Raw genomic sequence first — 22,929 nt, 5'->3', positions numbered from 1 at the left:
GTGTGGAGAGGGGGGGGGGGGGGGGTAAATCCGACGTTTTTCGCGTAGGTACTTGAGTCGCGCACCGCAAGCCGCGGGGACAGGAAGGCTGTTTGGGGATGGTAGCCGCTCGGTTTGTGTGACCTGGAGCTAGCCTGTCTTCGACCTCATTACCTCCCAACCCGGAGTGCCCCGAGACCGAAGTGATCGGATGTTTGAGCAATGAATTTTTAGTAAATGGATGAGTTGTGAAGTGAGCTAATTTTGTAGGTATTCTGCCTGTAAGAAAGAGCCGACACGCCGCTTGTGAGTCAGCGATTACGTGAAGCTCTCGGTTGATCACGTCTCCGTAGGTAACGGCCAGCACGATCGCCGCAACTTCTGCTTCTGTGACATTACAGTGCGAGATGGAGATGCATGCCATCGACCTCCACTTCCCTCATTGTGCGTCTCACAATGAAGTTAGACACCTTAGTTTTGTGTAGTGCAGAGCGCTACACACAATGCAGCGATGTTGTTTCACGCCAGCGGCTGTTCCTCATATACATTTCTTTTTTTCTTCCATGTTCTTGTTGTCTCAATTTAAACTGATCGCGAAGTTCTGAGAAAGTTAAACCATGTAATAATTCTCCCAAAATTCAGTTATATTTAAAACATCTTTGAAACGTCTTCGTCTTGTGTTTGCTGTGAACACGCATGAACCCATTCGCTTCTCGAAAGCTACGTCAGGGCGTGAATTTTCGGTGAGGTAGAAAATTCCAGATCACGAGCTTTCAAGGAAGCTCTAATTCCTAAAGGCAGAGCTGCCGCGCTCCCTACCCCGAGGGGCACTTACCGGCTTGGTATTTTCACTACTGCTGAGCTTCTCTGGCGCTTGTCTTCCGAAAACACAACGGCATTCCATTCTCTTGGCAAAAATGTTCCGCTACAAAGGTTCAGTTGTGGTTCGATGCGAAAAACGAAACCGGAACTGAAACCACTTTTCATGTTATTTCCTTGCGCTCCTTTGTGAAATGCTTTCGGTGAGCTTCAGAGAGACCGGAAGATCAGGCTTCCTCGAAGCGATACTTTGGCGCGTGGCTCGATTTCAAAATGTCTGCTAGAAACAGGAAATGTAAACACTTCCTTTTCGGTATTGCTTCAATACAAAATCAATGCCTCGGCTCTCCTACCTTTTCCATTATGACCTTAGGAACTACAAAGCTAATAGTATTTCTTGGCGATATTTGTTTTTGTTTTGTTTTTTCACTTAACCTAGTGATCGATCACATTTATTTGCAAGTATTTGCACCTCTAAAGAAGACACATGAGGTGGCGTCACGGAGGAAAAACGACCTAGCGACGCTTTCGTAACATGGTAGAATTGGAGAGGATCCCTCTTGTGCATTCCACAAACACCGACATGGCTGCTTCGAATTGCGCGGTTTACCTTAATGTGTGTTGTCTTGCTGGTGTGGTACAGCCATGAGGGACAGACGTTGCTGCGGCAAACTGGAAAGCCGGCAATATAAAATTATCGTATGGACAGTGGCTACTTCAGTAATAAACCAAATGCATTCTGAAATTTGTCCGCAGCTTTTCTTGGGCTCTTAGAAGCTTTGCACAGGTCTATAAGTCGAAAGGAAAACAAGAAGCCATAACGGTGCGGCTACATTGATTATAATAGGACCATTGTTTTACCTACACCAGCTACACTATTGCATCAAAATACAATACCTCCAATTTAGTTTTGGTACCTTGGTGTAGGAGGCTAGAGTCAGCAGAAGCATTTAGGACCGCTTACTTGAACGAAGGCGAAAGCTCTCTCTCTCTCTTATACAGGGTCTTGAATATTTGGGGGCTGGAATTTAAAAAAGTCCTATGCAAAATCTACTGCCCCATTCGAGCTGAAATAACGTTCACAAAGTAGCAAAATAACGTCTACGTCATCTGAGAAGTGATTCAACATCGGTACGTTCCTAGATTTTCCGAAATCGAGAAAAAACTTCTCTCGGCGGCGTGCACAATTTTCGCAGAAGAGAGTCGAAAAGCTATTTTGACATGATGCGTCATCTGTCGGGCAGTGAGGCAAACGCGCCAACGGCCGGGATGGAGCTTGTCTCACTGCTCGACAGATGACGTATCATGTCAAAATAGCTTTTCGACTCTCTTCTGCGAAAATTGTGCACGCCGCCGAGAGAAGTTTTTTCTCGATTTCAGAAAATCTAGGCACGTACCGATGTTGAATAACTTCTCAGATAACGTAGACGATATTTTGCTACTTTGTGAACGTTATTTCAGCTCGAATGGGGTAGTAGATTTTGCATAGGAATTTTTTAAATCCCAGCCCCCAAATATTCAAGGCCCTGTACAACGCGATGCCACGACGCTCGATTCCCATGCCTCCTCCTGTAGCGCGCGCCACCACGCCACCACGCGACCGGTAGCCCAATGTCCACAGGACTCGTTCTATTTTTTTAACGCCCCTATAGCCACTCCTTCTTTTCTGACGGCACCCTCCTTGCTGCTCCTCCCCTGCACGAGAGAAGATGGGATTTTATTGCTGGTTGTTGTGGACACTTTCTCTCGTCGTGACGACCAGACCAACAACACGAGAATAACCAAGCATCACAACGCGTTCGATGTGATTCTCCATGCAGATGAGCAAGTGAAAAAATTGAATGAGATCGGCACTGGTCCGACAGTATTTGGAAAACTACCGATCAAATTTAATGTTAAACAGCGGGATAAACAACCTGGTTATTACCGGGACTTGGTTTATTTAGTCTCGCATATGGCTTAACATACATTTAAATCAGTACGTTTTCAGTCGAGCTCCTTCACCGTGCGTTCAAGGGCTAATTCACGAATTATATATATATATATATATATATATATATATATATATATATATATATATATATATATATATATATATATATATATATATATATATATATATATATATATATATATATATATATATATGGAGGAAAACAGAGACGTCGCGCGCCGCAGACGATAACGTGGTGAAGACGACAAAGCGGACGAAGCTCGGGCTGTCGTTGTGAACGCTGGCCTTCGTAGCTGCTACGAAAAGACAAATATATTTCTGGGCAACCCATCTGAACCACTTCATTACAATATATATATTCATTCTAGAGGCCCCACATTCGAAATTGGAAGCGCGCAATTTTGAGGCAGTTGCACTCGCGCTAATCTCAGGTTATTAAAAATTTGCATCTCAAGACCTAAGGCTTCTTCCGGTCAGCTCACTTTAGTCGGAGTGGAAAATCGTCTTCCAATTAGCTTCATAGAAGAATAAGCTCTTAGATGCTGTTAACTGTGTTCATATAAAGTGCTCATCGCCATCATCGCCTTCTCGTCTGCTCCCAAAACGCCGCATTTTGGTGCCGCTACCAAATTCTATGCGAATGACACCGCCAGCAGTACGGAAGCAGTTCGTCAAGTGTGCAATTTTCGATAAGGTTGTCAATGAGCTGTCATCGCAGTGTTGAAATAAAATGAGAATGTTTGTAATACACTGCACAAAAAAATATCTCAATCACCAAAAAAAAAAAAAAAAAGCAACTGTGGGCATTATCTTCGCTGACTTGTCTGACATATATCGCGAATCCATATGCACATTCTCTACTCCATTTGATTGGGCTTCTGTACAAGCATTTCGTACTGAATGCTCATAAGTAAGATGCTCCACAAACGGCAGCACATCAACCATGCTCTTGAGACTTTGGAAAAAAATCACAAGGAAATAAGCGCTGCGACAAACACTCGAACAAATATTCTGCCTGTTTACCCTCATCTCCTTATCTTCTTGGCTGTTCCAAAGTGAAGGGTAATTTAGTCGCTGCATCTGTCTCTTTTTTAACTGTTGACCGCACAGCAACAGGGTGTTAGGCGTCCGCTTCTGAACCAGGAAGAAATAGCGACGCAGTGGAAGGGAACAGCGCTCGACAGCGACAATGCGCTTATTGGTGCGTGAGAGAAGACTGGGCTCCTTATTCTGTTGATGCATGGACCAGCCGGCTGTTTGCTCGCCGGCTCTGCTTGATTGAGTTCCGGCGCTCTCTGCTCTCATGCTGCCTTGTGTTGGCTGAGACACGTGTTTTGCTTTGTTTTAAACATCGCTCTAAATGTTTGGTTGTTGCGAAAACTACGATTCTTTTATCTCTTTCTTCGCTAATCATGCACACATAAATATTGACTCATTTTCAAGTTTATTTCTTAACTTCACGCACTCTTTTCGGGAGGTACGTGTGCCCTTATCGGATCATCTTATTCCTTTTTTACGGCAACAAATTTTTGCGGTTACACACTTTCACAGGCGTCAAGATCTGCAATTCCTTGTCCGAATTATTGTTCTTCTAGTTACTATTTTCTACTGAATGTTCGCGGATATTGACGCCCTTAGTTTAACAAGGGTGAAAGCTATTGCACTTTCTTCATCGTTCAATCATTAAACTATGTTTTAAAGCTAGAACAGAACCTCAGCTGCAATGTTCAATAGTCAGATGTGTATTTCGTCGCTGTCGTGCACCTTTTTGCCTCAAGTTTGCAAAATCAAATGAGTTAGGCCCGCATCTCTTTTTGTTAAGAGAGTGCATGGATATGCGTGCACGAGGGGGTGCCAGCAGGGAAGGAGGCTGCTATATGAGGTAAAGCGGCAATCCATGTGGAAGGCATTGCCTACTGGCGACCTGCTCTTAAATAGTTAGCAGATAGAATACAAACTGAATGAGACACAATGAAGGCAGCGCAGCGTCTGTTACCACTGAGAAAGCGGTTTTCATTCGTGAGAGCACACAGCGAAGTGACCGAATGAATGGAGCAGAATAGTCACGCAGACAAAAAAAAAATATATATATAAAGAAACACACATTTACGAAACCTCACGTCGATGCAGCAGGCTCCCCGGGGGAAACCGCGGGGGCGATTTTTTTATTCACGTTTTCGGAAAAGGAGCATCAGACCGAATCTTCCTGCTATTACTTCCGATATAGTCTTCGTCTCCAGCAGCTCCCCATCCTACGCACATTCCGCGTATGCTATCATACGAACCTTCGGAATAGAAAAAAAACTCTGGAGTGGGAAGGAGCGAATGATAAAATTAAAAAAAAAACGAAAAAAAAAAAACGAGGAACACACTCGACGAAGACATGGTCTCCGAAAAAGAAAAAGGCTGGAATGAGAGGGCGACCAAAGGCAACGGGCACTGAATAAGCGACAGCTTGTTCTCGGTAAAGGGCACACAGAATGCGGCCCTAGGGAACACCGCAAACAAGACGAAATGTCCGAGATGGGGACTGTTTTTACTGCTGTTACCGTGGGAAATTCCCCGAAGTTGTGTCCCATCGCGCCTCCCTATGTTGCGCCAGGCCTAAAGAAGTGTCTCGGAGCTGCTAGCCCTGGCCGACCCTTTACACTCGATAGTCCGCCTCCCTTTGCGGTTCATACCCGAATATCTTATGGCGTGTCTGCCTTTCCCAGATTATTCGGATGTGTAGAAGCCTCCAAGCAAAGTGAGCGAATGCTATGTTCCCGCAAGCATTGGCCGGGGATGCTACTGTGAAAGTTGACAGCACTCTTTGGGTCCTTCAAAGCGAATAGAAGAAAGGATGAACTCCTCGTTGGGCCAGTCATCGGTACACCATCAACTTCGTCAGAGACACCTTCAGCATCGTCGAAACTATGTAGCATTCGGAGAAACGAGAGCGCGCTTATGAAATTCACTTCCCCGGCGAGAATATTTTGTCATTAAACGTGACATTCCTTCCAGTAGTTGTGCAGTTGTGCCTAATGGACCCTTTTCTTTAAAATCCCGGCTTGTGGAAGATCGATGGTCCTTGTAGACCTGTCGCAATACGCGTCCTCCGTGTAGACGTCTACAAATTTCTCAAGGAAAGATGCGCAGTCAGTGGGAATCCCTACCACTCATTTTTCTTGCACCGGTCGACGGCGCATTTTATTAGTCTTTGCTTCCAGTATCCGACACATTTTCGTTACTTTCTGCTTTTCTCTATGAGTATAATACGTCTCGTGGTATGTTCATTTGAAGTGGGATATATTATCTGGACCTGTCTTTGAGCATGACTATTTATTACAAAATTATTATTTCAAGGCAGAATTTGAGGCGAAGCATTCTCTCCATATCAGTCATGATTTCGCTTTCGAGGTGTTTTATTTGCACTGCATTTAAATCACCCCCCCCCCCCCCCTTCAAAAAAAAAATAGAGGGAATACATCATAACAAGATGTGAAAGACATCGATTCATACTTCCCATTTCAGAGTATAGTATAGGCAAGAAAAGGAAGCACTAAGATTTAAGCTGCATATATAAAACAATGTTTTATACTTCGTCCTATATCGATATGTATAAAATAATGGGTTCTACTAATTTTTTCAAACTCACGCACAGAAGAATCATTCATGCGCAGCTTTCTTTATATTTTCTTTTTTATCCAGGAGCCCATATATATTAGCCGGCACTACATGCAGTACCGCTTTCAGTGAAGAAGACAATACTCTATATGGCGTCCACCCTGAATTCGTCCTCATTTAAAAATATATACATTTCCAGGAGCAAACGTTCTCAACATAAATTTTACATGCAGTCATTAGTATTCGTATCAGAGAGTTCATTTTCAAGATGGGGAATTTATGCTTTTCGCTCTGCTTTCGGCTGTTCATCCAGGTTGGCTAGGTCGATATAGCGAGTGCACCTGACTAGCGATGTTGTCGGGCTATGACTATGGCCCATGAAAATTTTTATTTAATTAGGGGAGTATGTGCAGACTTTTATTTAGATATAACTTTATTTACTACTGTTTAGTTACAAGAATATGCTCCACATTGCGGGATTAAGTTGAAACAATAAGCTAATGGCGTACATGATTCGAGCTTTTGATCGATCTCTCCCTTTCTTCTGCTAGCCGTCGTGGTTAGGTTAATTGATTAAGCGATTACTTCGGACAGATGATGGTCCCGGGCCCGTACCGCGGACCACGACGATTTTTTTTTTTAACTACACGAAGCTCATGTGAAAGCTGCATAGCGCTCCTTTTTGCCCATACGATTGACGCGAATGAGTGACCAATCTCTTGTTAACAATGCAACCACATTCTCACTCGTATATTCTTAAGCATGAGCCACGCGAAAACCGCGCTTTTTCTAACCGTTTGAATAAACCGTTAGTATGACACTTACGGATATGGGACGTGATCGGGCTGAAAAATTGTTGCACAATGGAAACATATATCCGAGGTTTGAGTCTCTGGAACCAAGTATAAATTTTCCATGCAGACAAATCTAGTTTGCCTGTCCCACGTGAAAGTAAAGATTGTACAGCAGGTGGAATGTACAGTAGGTTAGCATAGAAAGCTGCTGATGTTCGAATTTTGTGTCATTACATTGTAATTGCAAAAACGATACCTTTGCTTCGTTATCTCAATTTCATGCCCACGTAGGTCACACGTCCACTACATTCAGTGGTACGAACCACATGTAAAGGTTGTTCACTCTGTTTTGTATAAGGTGTTCTGAATTTTGATATATGTTGTATAAATATCAATATGTGGCTTGCTATAGACCGAATCTCGGTTCAGAGTTCCTATCCGTAACAAGCTATCAATGACTTCGCGCCGTATTCGCACCTATCTTGCATTGCATATTCAAACTAAACTTACACAGCGCACGAAGATTAGAGAGAAGCAGGCAGAATCTAGAAAGCTTCTCAGGATCGGAGACGTTGTAGACGAAACCGCGCCCTACACAATACTTCCCCATAGTACGTCTTTCCCTCGCAGCAACGGTCTCCAAAGCAGACATATGAGGCGAGCCCGCCGCCATTTGGGACTCTTACGCGAGCGTCTAGCAGAGCCGGTAATCAATTGAGTTTACCTCGCGCGTTTCTGAGATCGATCACGTACGTCCTTTGCTGGCCTATGCCAATGGATGCGCATTCGAAGACGGGTCCTGTTCGAGTGAATGAAGAACCCGAAAGCAGGGAAAAAAGAAGAAACACGAAACGCTATTTCAACACGACAATACAACATTTTCCTATAGATGTTGTGAAATAAGGAGAGCGGGAATTTATTCTGTTCGCAACCGGTACGTTGCCCGTGGGTAATATAAGGGGGACTCGAAGGAGCAGCTAATATTTCAATCCGTGTGGGCAGGTAGCCCCACTGCTACGGTGTCATGACAGCGCCATAGAAACGCTTTACTTTTTGTTATTGGGAGAGGAAAAAAACGGAAATATATGTCCAATGAAATAAAGAGAATACTCTGGGCTTGGACTGTGGCATCTTGGTATAGAACACCGAGAAAGGTTATGGTTTTTCCTTGGGAAGGAGTGCCGAGGGACGCAGCGAGTGGGCGAGTTTCAAATAAATGCGACGCAGAGTCGACCCAATTCTCGGTGGTTGCTACCCTGTCCAAACGGGCATTGGGGAAGCCTGCTTTCAGCCTATATAGACCTGACAGCTCCGCCTGATACACTCAATTCCCTACTACTGCCGGTAAGGTATCTGGGATGACGTCACAAATGGAGACAAGATTTCCCCATTTGCAACGTACGGCAGGTGACTTACACGACGTTACATCCGAATTTTCACTTTGCACGCTCTTGGCAAACTTTTCTTTGCGTTTGCAGCAAAGGCCTTAGACATCCCTGCATAGCTTGCGAAACATTTTCTTTCTATTTTCACTTATGAAAACGAAAAGAAGCTCATGTGCGCAATGGGACACGCACAGAGGCGATCACACTAAACAACGGGTCACAACTTACTCATTATTTAACTGCTGCCACTTTTTTGTGTGTGAGTCTGCAACCTTATTAAACAATGCTGCGATAAATATTCTTTGTAAAGCATGATTCTTCTGTGCGCTTATGCTTCTTTCTTAACGTCATACTGGGTGAGGGAGCGGACGCAGAAGGGAAGCGTAGGAAGTTGTCGCTTATTTTTTGTCATCCATAGAACACCTCAAGCATTCCTTATTGTTAAATAAAGGACGGTATATGGCGCTAATAACATTTCAGTGCCATTACGCCCTGCGCTTCTCTCGTCTCTTTTTTTCTGTGAGATTTTACCATCTACGAATAATACTTGATTAGGAACAGACATACACACATAGAATACCCTTAGACCTTGGTTGCACGGCAATATCTACATTTATCATATCTGTAATGCCGTAAGCCCGAGGCGATGTCAAGAGTATGAATTTTTGAAACCGCAATCTTCTTTTTGTCTGAATAATGCTGTTTGTATGTTTACGAGATCTATAGACAGCTAGATAAAAGACAAAAAATTAAACAAGAAGAGGACAGATGACATAAGAGCCAGCTGAATAACGACAGCGTAATTGTTCGCAACATAGCCCTGAAAATTAAAAGAAATGAACCAACATTGGAATCCTGGCCCGGGCGGATGCCATGGTGCACCCTGAAAGGATTAACATCCGGCTTGTGGAGATGATGGTGAAGGAAGGTGTGAAAAACCTTAGAAGAAAAAGGTAAGGTACTGGATGAGCACATTGAGGCAAATCTGCACGGAAAGGATGGCACGCGCTGCAGTGAAGAATGCAGAGAAGTCAAGCAGACGCTGAACAGAGAAATGTACCTACCATATATGTTCGAATTACGCTAAGCGACTTGCTAAGCGTGTAAAAAGTGAACATGTTCAACAATATCATACGCAATTTTCCAGAAAAAACATAAACAAGGTCTGCTTGAGGTTTCGCCATAAATGTGCACAGGAATTGTCAGTTGTGTGTTTGTCACTGCCGTCTACCGATTTTCTCACAGCACGCCTTTCAATGCACCCAACAGCTGAAAAAAAAACAAGTCCGATCAAGCTGTCGACAGTCTAATTAGCAGTTGTAGAAGTGAGTAGTTAAACAAGAATATCACGTTTTTTTTTTTTTCTGCCTTGCTAGTGCAAGGTTATTTCTTGATTATGAGTTATTTCTATCCAGTGAGAAGTGAAAATGCATGACCATTTTGGTGTGCGACATGTTTCTGCGAAAACCGTCATTATTCCTTCGCCGACGTCGCATAGCACTGAAATTAGCCATCACAGCTTACGGTGCGGAAACTGGTCTACATAGAGAAATGACAGCCCTGAATTTCGCACATTTCTTGTTGAAATCTCTTTTATTGACACTGGCTGTGTAGTTCCACTCAAGAGCTCAGGCCTCTTGTTTACTTTCCACAGCGCGCTAAAACGACGGGCTGCTCAAAACAAATGTGCACGGTCAAACGCTAATCCAGACGCAAAAACACAAAAACGTTCACAAAACAAAACGCGAACAAGATTCTTTAGCGCTGTAAAAATCTTTACTCTAGATCAGTAGTGATAATAAGTTACGCGAGTACTCAAACTTAGGCAAATAAATTCTGCCGGCGTTTCTAGCACCCGGGCCATGCTTGCAGTTGCCAATGCAGCAGCAACCTTGAACTGAAACCTCATTCCTGATGGGAGGAACTTCTTATTGTGCCGAGTAATTGTTTTACGTCATAAACGTCATCGTTCACTTTCTCTCTATCCTTCCATTTGTCTACCAAAGTAAGGACGTGGATTTAAGGTACAAGGAGAGGCATCCAGAACGGTTATAAGAAAATGAGATGGACTGTTTCTCCTGCGCAGCTGAATTCATCTGAGCTCCCTGAATAAACGTCGAATGATTGAATGTCTCAAAAAGATGTCGTAGGCAAACTTCTCCTCACGTTTCAGTGATTTGCTCTAGCGTAAAGTAACAGGTTTTAAGTTTATCGAGTCCATCAACCTTCACTCATCTTCTGAAAAAACAACAACAATAAAGAAACGATTCGGATTTCATTTAATCACATTCTCTCTGGGCGTCCTTGTCATAAAGGTCGAACAATTTGAGTGCCCGTAACAGAATTATTGCAGTGAAAGCTTACGTGCACACAGTATACTTCACTAACCCAAAGGATGCTGCAGCTTCTTGCCATCAGGTGGTTCCGGTCAAGTAGTAGTAGTATGTGGTTATTTATTATATATCCAAAAGGAATGAAAAGGTGTTTGCCAGGCCCGGTTGAACTGGGGCGGCGGAAATAAAGGGATAGTTAGGAAGCGGTAAACGAAATGAATGGGGTGAGTGAGAGGGAGAAAGGACAAGTTTTACTTTTTCAAAATAAATTCCAGTCAGTCGGGAGTTCATGGAAAAGGGGTGGAGGGGAGGGGGGGGGGGGGGGGGGGTACCCTATGAATTATGCATTTGCGTACTGAATTAAGTCATCGACGATGTAAGGTGTACTTAAGCAGAACGTCCGCGTCCTGTTCCGGACATTAAAGGGCGGAGTCCAGTGACAAGACCACTTAGGTGAACGAGACCTTTCAATTAGAAGCGCATGTTTTCCGTACGTAAGCCGGCTCAATGCGTCTTGTATGGAAACAAACTCTGAAACTTTACGGTGCTGGTACAGGGGAAGCACTCTGCCGAGATGCGCAAATTCATTGCGTTGCATTATTGAGCGTACTCTTTTCGGGAAATTCGTTATACAGGGTTCCAACCATAAGAATACTACCGCGCAAGCTCTTAATTGTGAACAGCAAAACACCTTGATAATCTAATTATTTGCTTAATGGTTTGAAATGTGTGATTAGAAATGTGAGCTGTCTTTCCTTCCACGGGGGGCGGCGTTACTTCGGAGAAATAAAAAAACTGTCTTTTTCTTATATTGGGCTGCACCCTACTGACATTTCTATATCAATTAGCTTCTTTTCTATAACTTCTTAAAAAATTGTACCACTCTGCCGCGTTTTATTTGTGCAGTAAATCGCTGCTTCGTTATTATTTTTCCCTAACGCGTTATCATACCGCTGCAAACCACTTGTAAAGAAGAAGACGGGCTGGCGCTCGAGCTGCGTGGTCTTCGCCTGTTCGCGCGCCTGGCTGATCTCGCTGATCGGTGACTGCTACTACGGCTTCCCTTCGGTTCTCAAGCCTTTTTAAGAATAAACCCCCACCTTACACACTGAAAGCTTTATTTGTTGTCGTTTTCAACAGCTGCCAGCACACTGTCTTATCACTGTGATCGTAACGCACGGAACGATGTTGTTCATGCTCAGTGTCGCGAAAGATGCGGAAAGATGTCGAACGATTCCAGCCGCTCGCTTCGGTTGCCACAATGTTCCATATTGTTCTAGCCATCGTTAGCATGTTTATTTATATGATTTTTTGCCTAATTTAAATTGAGCACTGCCAAATGCAACGGGAACTCGTATTTCGACGCCTGCCGAGCACTTTTCTTTTTGTTATCACCGCCGCCGAATTGCTTATTTCTTTAGTGAGCGCAAGTCAGCTGAATAAAGAGCTTATTGCAGTGATATTCACGTCTCGTCAATTTTACCTACGGCCTTGTCACTACCACTTGATAATATCTTACGTTTGGTTCTTCTTCATCTACTCATGCTGGAGACAAGAGTAGGAAAGGGCTGATTCAGTTGTCAGAAATTCTAGGTACAAGAAAATTTCCTTTAGGTTTGGCCTATTAATCAGACAGACAAATGGTAGTTATGTGTTATAGCCCCTTTCCCGAGTTCTTTTCAGGTGCGGCGTTTGCATAAGAAGCCTCAGTCAGCAAAAAGATTCAGCACGTGCATGACTTAAGGCACTGAGGAAACATTTAAGTAGTCTGTATTGATTGACTGCGGCATCCTAACTAATATGAAGCATGTGTCATCGAAAATCAAGTTTTAATAAACCAGAAAAGCCCATGAATTAGGTACAGGTGTCGCAAGAGCCGGCCGATTTTTCGAGTTAAATGCGTGCATCGGCTCCAAATTTGAACACAGATCTCTGAGGCCAAGCTACGCCACCATATAGTTGAAAATGGTGATAACCTGTCCCTTCTCCACGTAGGCCTCGCGAACTTGAATCGAGTGGCAGATAAATTAAATCAATTTGCTTGGTTATGAATGAACCTTTTGCGGCAGGAAGGAATTTAACATAGTCAAAAATAGACGAGAGATTCACTTTTTACTCAACAGATTAACTGAAGACACGCACTGTCCTCATATACATTTGCAATTCCTCTTCTCCAGAAAAAGGAGGCTCCCGAGATGAACACGCGGCCCTGTGTTGAGGCGGGTAATACGGAGACAAAGCCTCTGAGAAGCGGCTTCTACCGTCCCCGAAAGCGACAGAGTGCTAAGAGCAGCATATTTCTGCGTGCACTCAGAACCTCTCCAAACTTCTTTGACACAAAGATTATTCCCTTAGTTCCCGCGATGTGAAAGCATTTCACTCTCCCTGAAGAGCAATAACGTTAGCTCTTGGGCCAGTTGGTGTATGTTGAACTTAATCACAGGGGTGCCAGCGGAAACACAGACCCGTTCACAAGAACGACGAGGTAGACACGGATGGACGTTGGACTATCAACTCTTCCAGCGTCCGTCCGTGTTCTTGTGTACACGTCTTAGTGTTTCCGCTGGATCCCTGACGAGCTTGAAATACTGAAGGGCCTTAGATGAGATAGAATTGAAAACTGGCAAAAGAAGTAAATGAGCGAAAACACGTTCTATGAGGCGGTTCAATACAGCGCGAGCCGCAAGGCATCTAATATGCCACTCTAAAACGGTGCAACATCGCGAAAACTGGCGTCAACCCTTTGATCGCAGTGACATATGTAAGCGCCAAAATAGAAGTAAAACGCAACGCTCAGTCGAAGATAAGTCGAAGCAGAGTGCGAGCAGTGATGCGCAGGCACTCCTCGAGGGCGCGGTGATCATGGCGTTAAATTTGTTTACTGAGTTTTATGGCTTCTGTTCGAACTTGGTGCCAAAGCTTTGGCTTAACCGTACCGTACAGCTTGTGCAACCCTGCACTGTTTCCTTCGGGAACAGCGTATAGAAAAAGGCCGCGCTCCGGCGAACAATTGCGCGCTCTGGCGAGCACTGCAGTAATGAGCATCAGCGTTGGTTGCAACACAGGCAACGAGAGCAGGAAAACCCACGAGGCTGTGTTCGCGGGCAGATCAAAGAGCAGGACTCTCCCCTACGTACTCTTTCCCGCACCTCCCCACTCAAGACTACAGAGAATCTGCCCCTTGGCTTCTACGACCTTGTGCCATTCTACGAGTTTTCGATGCTTGTTAGCCACTTTACTTTGTTACAAAGTACAAGTGTAATACTGCAATCACAAACCTGGCCAAATTGATGGCGAAGGAGTAATTGAAGCGTGCTCGGCTCTGCTGAATTAAATAACATATATACAAATTATACCTCTCTATAGTCCTCACTTGTGTCCGTCAGCTTTATTCTTTTTTCCCTCGCCAGGCACGCACTTGTGTGTCTGCGCAGCGCCGGTCACGTACTCGCAGCCTGCTAGAGGTTTGTTTTCTATTCATCGCTCGCCATTTTGTTCTTTTTATGTCATTTAAGGTTATTAAATACCTTTCGTCAATAAATGCAACTGCACGTTCCTTGTTATTCAGTCCAACTTGTACGCTATCGGCGAGACATTTTATAGCTCTATAGAAGGGTTGTCATATGAACGTGTCTTCCTGGCGCTTTTTGTTTTAGTTTATCGACCTCATAATAGAATCACTTCTGCATGTGCAATCTACTGCACTGCACAGCAACCTGATTGCCATTACAGAACCAACAAAAAATTGGCGACGATTACGGAACTTCCTAATGCGAAATTTGAGCGCAGCTCGTCAGCTGTTTCAGCTTTACTATAGATTCAGGCAAAGAATTCGAGCAAGACATGTATGCACATTTACAGACAACTGGTTACGAGGGACAACGGCGATGGCGACGATGACGCGAAACCCAGGAACGGGCGCCAAAGAACTTAATCCTGAAACGATGAAATTCGAGACATTTTTTTAGAAGCGTTTTTTTTTTTTTCCGTGGTGAACAAGGTGTCTATACGCAAGCTACATCAAAATATGATGCTTTTCTTTGTGAGTGTGTGAATTCTCGGTTACTGCACATGTTACCCTGCAGTTTAGTGTGGGCGCTCGCATTATAAATGAATTACCTTTGCGGTGTGTACCATGCGTGGTCACTCTTTCACTTGGTCTCTGAAGCGTTCCTTTCATAATTGGTTCGCAACAAATGGAAAGGCGCACAATCTGTCACACACATTTCTGTAGACACCTGAATCATCTTTGCTGTGTGTACCATGTGTGGCCACGTCTTCCACTAGAGCGGTGAAAACGTGCCTTTCATAATTGGTTCACAGGAGTGGAGGGGGTAGTAGGTGGCGAAGGGTGGCTGCTCCTGGCCCTGCGGGACTGGGCGGTAGGTCAACGCCGCTTGCGGCGGGGGCTAGCCTGCCACCAAATTTTTATCTGTTGTAGGCTGTCATTGCACCCGCCACGGCTTAAGTGGTGGACGACGGCTGTTGCGTTGCGCGTCTTTCTCTCCCTCGTCCTTTTCTTTCTTCTCTACTTTCTCTCTTCTGTCCGCACGAGGCAGCGGAGGTGGCTCAGCTACAGAGCCAGTAGTAGGCCCGTGTATTTTCTTTTCCTCCTTACTACAGCCACAACAACAAGAGGAATAGTAAGGCCAGTATTTGTCACACTTGTTTCTGTAGGCACCTGAATCGCGCCGTAAGGGAAGTAAGGAAGGTGGGAGTAAAAGTCCACTTGAGCTCTGAAGCGTGCCGTTCGTAAGTGGCTCACGTGAATGGAAAAACGCAGTATCGGTCTCACTTGTTTCTGTGGACACCTGAATCGCGCCATAAGGGAAGGAAGGAGGGTTTGGTTTGGTTTGGTTTGTGGGGCTTAGCGTTCCAAAGCAACTCAGGCTATGAGAGACGCCGCAGTGGAGGACTCCGGAAATTTCGACCACCTGGGGTTCTTTAACGTGCACTGACATCGCACAGCAGACGGGTGCCTTGCTTTTCGCCTCCACCGAAAAGTGGCCGCCGTTTGTTTGGTTCACAGGGAGGGAAAGGCGCAGTGTCTGTCACACTTGTTTCTGTGGACACCTGAACCGCGCCGTAAGGGAAGGGAGGAAGGTGGGAGTGAAAGTGGATAGAGAGAAAGATGAGTCGTAGTGGAGGGCTACAGAGTAATTTCGACCACCTGGGGATCTTTAACGTGCGCTGACAACGCGCAGCACACGGACGCCTCTTCTTTTCGCCTCCATCGAAACGCAGCCGCCGAGGTCGGGTTCGAACCCGGGAATTCCGGACAATAGTCGGGCGTCTTACCACTGCACCACCCCGGCGGGGCCGCGGAGGCCGGGATTTGATCCCGCGTCTTTGGGAACAGTAGTCGAGCGCCGTAACCACTGCGCCACCCCGGCGTGGTGAAGGAAGGAAGATTGCGAGGGACAACGCCGATGTCGTGGCGCTCTTTAGCCTGAGGTGACCTTGCGCGATTAAAATCCACCATCATCATCACAGAACCAACAAGGATTATCCGCCATGCAGGCAGGCTGCTCCTGCATCTTGTATGTTCAGGAAACGTGGCGAAAATAAGCACCAATTTGTAGCTTGATAGATTACCAGCATATCACAAATAGGTACGTAAAATAGGAAGAAGGCTGTTCGTATAATTGCAAACGCTCCGTTTAAAGCTCATAACCAACATTTTTTCGCATTATTAAACATTACGCCACTAAATTAACTCTATAAATTTTTATTTCGAAACGTTATGAAGGTGCCAAAAAATAATACGTTTTACAATCATCTAGCTAACTGACACCTCAAAATCATTCATTACTCAACACATCAAAGACGTGAATGGTATGTACCATCTCTTCGTCACTGTAAAAAATGTGCGTGCAATTATAGGTATTTTTAAAGAAAATTTCTGTCCCCGTACAGAGAATATCTGTTCTACTTCATTTACCGAAATGTGTTCATGAAAAAAACAGCAATTTTCTGTTTTGCAGCTGAAACCTGCAAGCAATTCGATATATTTTTGTCGCCTGTCCTATTTTCTAACGCAAATTCATTTTTACTTGAATAGTAGGTTAATGCTGAATGGAAAGCGAAATGTTATGACAACCCCGAAGGCGCTATCCGAATAACGGGTGCGTATCAATTTCGATGCGAAAAAATATAAATAGTGGCGCCACATTGAGGTCCGTTAACAACAGAAAACATAGCAGGACAGAAAATTTCTGCATTTTTCAACAAACATTTTTCACAGTGTACAACTTAATGTAAATACTGATTTGTGGTATTTGTTCCCCAGGATGTATCTTATGAGCACTTTCATTTGTTGTTAATCATGTGTATTTCCTGTTTTGGTCATTTGTCGCCGCTCATGGAAACGTCTAATGTGAACGTTTATTGTCTAATAAAACTTTTTCTAAACACGGCCGTCAAATGCTCCAGTTTATAATCCCAAGCTATCTTAATCACGTAATGAGATGTAAAGTAAGTAGTATTGGCTGTTTTTTACTTGCTTTACAATTTTTTCAAATTGTTCTGTATTTATTGCCTCTCTAGGCTTCGGTGTTTTCACTGTTATTACATGTATTCTTCTAGCAAAGGTTTCTTTTTTTTCTGATAATGCTTATCTATGTTTAAATATTTTGTAATATTTATGTTTCTTTTCTCTGCGCCCGGGCTCTGTTCTGCCGCTTTTCCTGTACGTAGGGGTACATCCGTTTTGGATGCACCTACTAACATCCTTGATGATGTCTAAAAGGTATTTGTATTTGTATCAGTTTCCACAGTATTTTGACACTAAGCCCTACACTAAGCGAGAAGTAATGTCTGGTTAACAGGGTGGACTGGTCGGTCGCTACAGACTCTATCGCCATCACCGCAAAGAGGTTTTGGCGTCCATTGCTAACTTACTCCTTCACTTTTTCTTTTTAAATCTCTGAATCACCTTCTTCAAAAAAGATTGTATTGGATTTTTTTGGCAGTGCGGAGTGCTACCTCTGAGATCAGTAATTATTTCCATTTTCTTTTTCCGCAGGCTTCCTTGGCTGTTCGAGATGTCGACATTTGGTCTTGCCGAGCATCACTTTGGTCGTGGTCACCAGGTAAGGATGACTACCCAGCTTTGGGTCGGCAGCGCAATGCGAGAGCTTACGACAAATCGAGCATCGAAATTCAACTGCGGAGAGTTGCGTATTGGGTCGAATGACACCGGAGCAACAATGAAGTAACAGGTTCTCTTGCTTACTTACGCTGCACGTTAGTTCGCACAGTGTCACGCAGACTTATAGTTTTGCTCTTTTGATTACAGGTTTGTTGACATATCTTCTTTTTCATGACTTACACTCCTCACAAATATTTTCTGCATGTAACGTTTCAAAATTTTTTTACTAGGCACGACACATCTTAATGAAACCTCGTGCCATTCAAAAGCTGCAGTTGGGTCGTGATTTCAATTATGTTGGGTCGTTATTTCTCTCCCTGAGTAATCGGCCATTTTACGTTGGGAAAGGCTGCATAGGCAGTCCGGATCCCGATGAATCACTCAGACGAGTGGGCACCTTTGTTAGTCCATGTCTTCGCGAGCTGATGCCCGCCGTCTTCGCAAAATTGTTTATGCCCTAGTGAGCGAATCTAGGAGAAGCAGGATGCACTGGTCAATGTCTCCTTCTACAATCACTCATGAGGGCCATAGTCGTTTTAAACTTGGAGAAGACAGCAGCGTTTACACCTGAGGGGATATCCTGTAGTCAATGGCTTCCATCGAATGTGATGAAGTCGTGGTTAGGATTTTGAACGTGCTACGCGACAGCATGGGAGATGGGTGGATGAATCAGCAGGTTTCGCCATGGTGCATGCATAATCTCTACTCCATTAACTATAGCAGAATACAACTTCAGAAAGCAGCAGAAACTATCGGCATTAGTGTATTACTCCGCTGAACAGTTAACAAAATCAGTTTTTGTATTTTTGGCTATTCCGAACGACCCAGAGGCATCGAAAATTTTAAGCTTATAATTTGATCTGATGGTCCTCTTTATTTAGATAAGTAGAAAAGCCTTAACAGTGGCCTGCTGTCGGTGACAGAGGAATTGTGTGCGGCAGTTGCTGCAAACTAGCTGCATCCGACTATAGGAAGTCTCCTTTTGATAGGAATTTACAACGCTTTTCAATTGTAGCGAACTATCCAATACACGAGAGATTTTCTTGAAAGAAAAGAGCACTACTTCTACCTCAAACGGGAGCACATGTAAATATGAAATGGTCTTGTCACGGGCTTACAAAGCTTACTGACTGAAACTGTAGCTAGTTTTGTTGCATGCGTCAAACTAGAAATTGGTGCCACTGCCGAGCGGTGGCAAGGTGAACAATTAAGTCCCATTATTACCTCAGCTGAAAGAGGGCGCCACCGGAGATGTATGTGCACAACTTAGTTTTGCGCACGCTTCCTGTAACAACGGCAATTCATCCAGCGCTTTCACCTTACTCAGCAACGGCCGCCAAGAATGCACGTGCATGACTGCAGGGCATATCGTAGATTCTTTTGCGTCAAGCGCCGGCTCCGCAACCAACGACTAAAAAGACACTTTTTAATGCATGCGCTGGTCCAGCGGTAACGCAGCATTTATAAGCCCTTGGGGGTTATCCACTAAACTTCGTTTATGTTCGTTGTCCTTTGATGCCGATTTCGTGATCTTCTTTCAGTTTTCATTCGTGTTTTTCTCTGGCAGTTTGTGCTATTTCCGTTTTGAGGCCAATGTCACCAGCGGCGCGCCAATGAGGGGAACTTAAAGAATTATATGTTTAGTAATATATTTCGTATTAGCTTCAGTGTCACCGTGTTACCATGAGAAGTAAAAAACATCAGCCTAAAGTTCTCGTAGCAAGTTTGCCACAAGGTCGTTATGAGTGCCGACGGCGATACCCGTGAGCTGAAACCTTCATCTTGCATGTTGCACAGCGCAGCGTATCCCGTTTCCTGAACTTAACGGAATGCATTTTTCTTTTTTTTTTCTCAGACCTCATAAGACAGGAGTACGATGAGAAAAAGATAGAAGAGTGCACGCGGGAACTTGTATTTTCTTCTGTGAGATATCGCAGGCCACAAAATTGGATAAACAAAAAAAAAAAAAAAAAGGTGGTACACACAACGATGAACCCTTCGCCATTAGGAAGCGATATATTATGAGATAATTCGTGCCACAGGACTGCTTACTTATACCATAACAGCAGCATGTAATATGTACAAAAGCATTTTGTCGGCTTGTTATCCTGCGGTCAGAATATAAGAAAGAAGACGTAGTGAACAAAGCAAGCAGTCAAGCGAGACGGGGAGTTGTCCCCACGACACTCGAGCCTCACGGGCAAGCGCGCTGTTGCTCGGCGTGGAGTCGCCTCAATGTTTCACAGTACGAGCTGTGGGCGTGGCCCGTCGACAGGGGTGACGCTGGCACACGCACCAGACATGAATCATGCAGTCGCCGACGAATCATCTTCATGTAGCAGCGGCTGCTGAAGGCAGAACAGCACACCCGCGAGATGATGCGTATTCACTCTCCCATGCTCCAAGGAACTAGGAGGGCGCAACGTCCCCAAATATCAAAAGAACACGATCGCTGTTTGAAGGCGTTACAAGGTTGTGCGATTGAGAAGCTGTAAATTGAACAAAGAGCTTTGTTAGACTCCCCCCCCCCCCCCCCCCCCCCCCACTACCTTTTTTTTTTTTTTTTTGCAACACATACGTTCGGAAGTTCTTAAACAGCTGACCATTTAGAGGGCCCGTAGCATATTGCAGCGGCTCTTGTTCGAACTCCCAAGTCGTGTTTTTTTTTTCTTTTACTGCGTGAATTGAGCGTTTTAAATAGGCTTTTACATTCTGTTCGTTGTTAATTAGAGCTCAGTTGCTGTCACGATAAACAATGATGTCATCTCTGTGTGATTTTGAGCTTTCCATTTGTCGGGACAATTAAGATTGGTTACAAGTTTTCTTCGGTAAAGTAGCTAAACATACCCAGGCAATTTTCACGATAACGACTGCTTTAAAAAGAGGCGGCTTTTGTAAATGCATCAATTATGAAATAAAATGAGTAAGAGAAACAGTGGGCAAGAATGGGGCCCGAAAACAATTTAGCCGATTTTCTCGCAATAAGCGCAAGTTCGGTTTAAGGAGTTGTGTGTCACGGTTAAGTGCAAATATTGAAAATCAGCCATAATATAGGCACTACTTGATATGAAAATGGTAACTTTGGCAACTTTTTCGAGGCGAGCAATTGCCATAAAAATATAGACAAAGCTTGAAGCCGATATCACAGCCCGACGAGTAACACAGTGCGAAGTTATTGGAATTCCCAACCAGGGACGGCATCCACTGCACCAATAACAGGTTAAACATAAAAATACAGGAATTTTCCACATTCTGAAAACTAAGTACTAGTGTTCGTTAATTCTAGAGTGTTAAAGGCGCCCTCCACAGCAAATGCCAGTGTCATGGCGTTGATTGGCCATAGCTGCACCCGAAATCACTATTTAGCATCATGAAATAACCAATCAATGTTATGAACTTCAGTTAGCAAAAGATGTCATGCCGCGTGGTTGACAGCGAGCACTGTAGAAAATCAACGTCTCGTGAGACCGGCACTATCACAAATTGAGACACCAGATCAAAAAAAAAAAAAAATCTTGAACCACGACTTAAACACGCAGCAAACAGAGCACGTCACGCCATGGAAACATGGAAACTTCGAAATAAATGCACAGCTTTAAGAGCGATGTATTATAGCACGCTGCATTTCAGGCGACATAATTTCCGTTCTTTATGAGGCTATCAGAACGGAGCTGCGGTAAATAACATAACAAAAGTGCCACAGATAGGCGAGAGCGCGTCGAGGCAGAGTCGACGAATGCATACCATATTGAAAGGTTTTCAAACAACCAGGGCGGAAAGAGAAAAGAAGGCAGCCGACAGTGACTGACAGTAGCGACAAGGCACGGCAGCGGCACCGGCGGGTGTCATGCCGGCGCCTATGTTATATATAAAAAAAAAAAGTACTGAAAACACACTCAGCCAGTTGAAGGGTGCTTGTGTGGGAAACACAGAGTAGGTTATTACTGCATATATATAGAAGCATGTCTCTATTTCCTTGCCGCAGAGTGCTGAAGAACGTATAATGCAGTATCGTAATCCTAGGGCAAGTTTCTATATCTGTGTCATTTAATTCTTGATTGTTTTCCTGTCTATTCACATTGACAGTTATCGGGCATATAGCGAGAAGTTAAGTTTAGTAAAATTAGTTAAATATACATGTCAGATTGCATGCATGCTTTTGGACGAGGTGCATCACCCAGCATCGGTGTGTAAAAAATAAATTGATTATTCTTAAACTTTAGTCAAAAATGCATTTTCTCATTGATGATTATATGGTGCCTATTGAAAGGGTCCCACTGGCAGCTTGTCTGTAAAGCCTAACTGCTGAAAAAAAATTCAACTTAATTGCAAATACAAAACCATAATTATAAACTCGAAAAGATATGAGACGATCTGGACGAGATGATCTGTTGTGGAAACAAAAAGATGGTGGATATTAGATATTAGAAAAGGATATTAGAAAATGTGAACACGTATGGCAATAAGGTAAAGATTAATATGCCTTGTGTAGCCCTCTTATTTTACGACCTACTGTAATGAAAGAGAGGTTTTCATTTCGTTTCCTATGCACTGCTTACTAGAGACAAAAAGAATACAAAACTCGAGCATTTGGCTCAAGAAGAAAATGCAGCTCAGAAAGTAGGAAGTTTGGCTGTGCTCTGTGCAAAAGGCTGGCGATGAATTTTGAACACAGCATGTTTCTGAGTGTCAGAATATAGAAGAGACATATCTGGGCTAAAAAGACACATTAGAACGCATGGATTCTCTTTAAGGAACAACCAGACCATCTTCGCAGATTCTCTTAGAAACATAAAGAGAAAATTTCTTTTAGAGCCTTTTTTACACCTTCCCTTTTTAAAAATTCCCCCTATGTGCTAGTAATAGAAAAAGTAAATGCTGGTAAACTTGAAAAGTTTTAATCAATGAC

The 22,929-nt window shown here is 43.8% G+C and overlaps 1 protein-coding gene across 1 annotated transcript in view; it reads left to right on the top strand.

Moving 5' to 3' along the window:
• The window catches only part of CngA (Cyclic nucleotide-gated ion channel subunit A), a 100,300-nt gene that overhangs the window by 24,533 nt on the left and 52,838 nt on the right, over positions 1-22,929 (top strand). The window contains exon 3 of the mRNA XM_084601958.1: positions 17,895-17,961. The gene's annotated coding sequence lies outside the window, so the exon portion shown is untranslated. The remainder of the gene's footprint in view (positions 1-17,894; positions 17,962-22,929) is intronic.

Source organism: Amblyomma maculatum, chromosome 4, assembly GCF_055883805.1.
Source record: "Amblyomma maculatum isolate TAMU_Amacu chromosome 4, ASM5588380v1, whole genome shotgun sequence".
NCBI lineage: Eukaryota > Metazoa > Arthropoda > Arachnida > Ixodida > Ixodidae > Amblyomma > Amblyomma maculatum.
The sequence above is the reverse complement of the archived record's forward strand: the minus strand, read 5'-3'. Positions and strand labels throughout refer to the sequence as shown.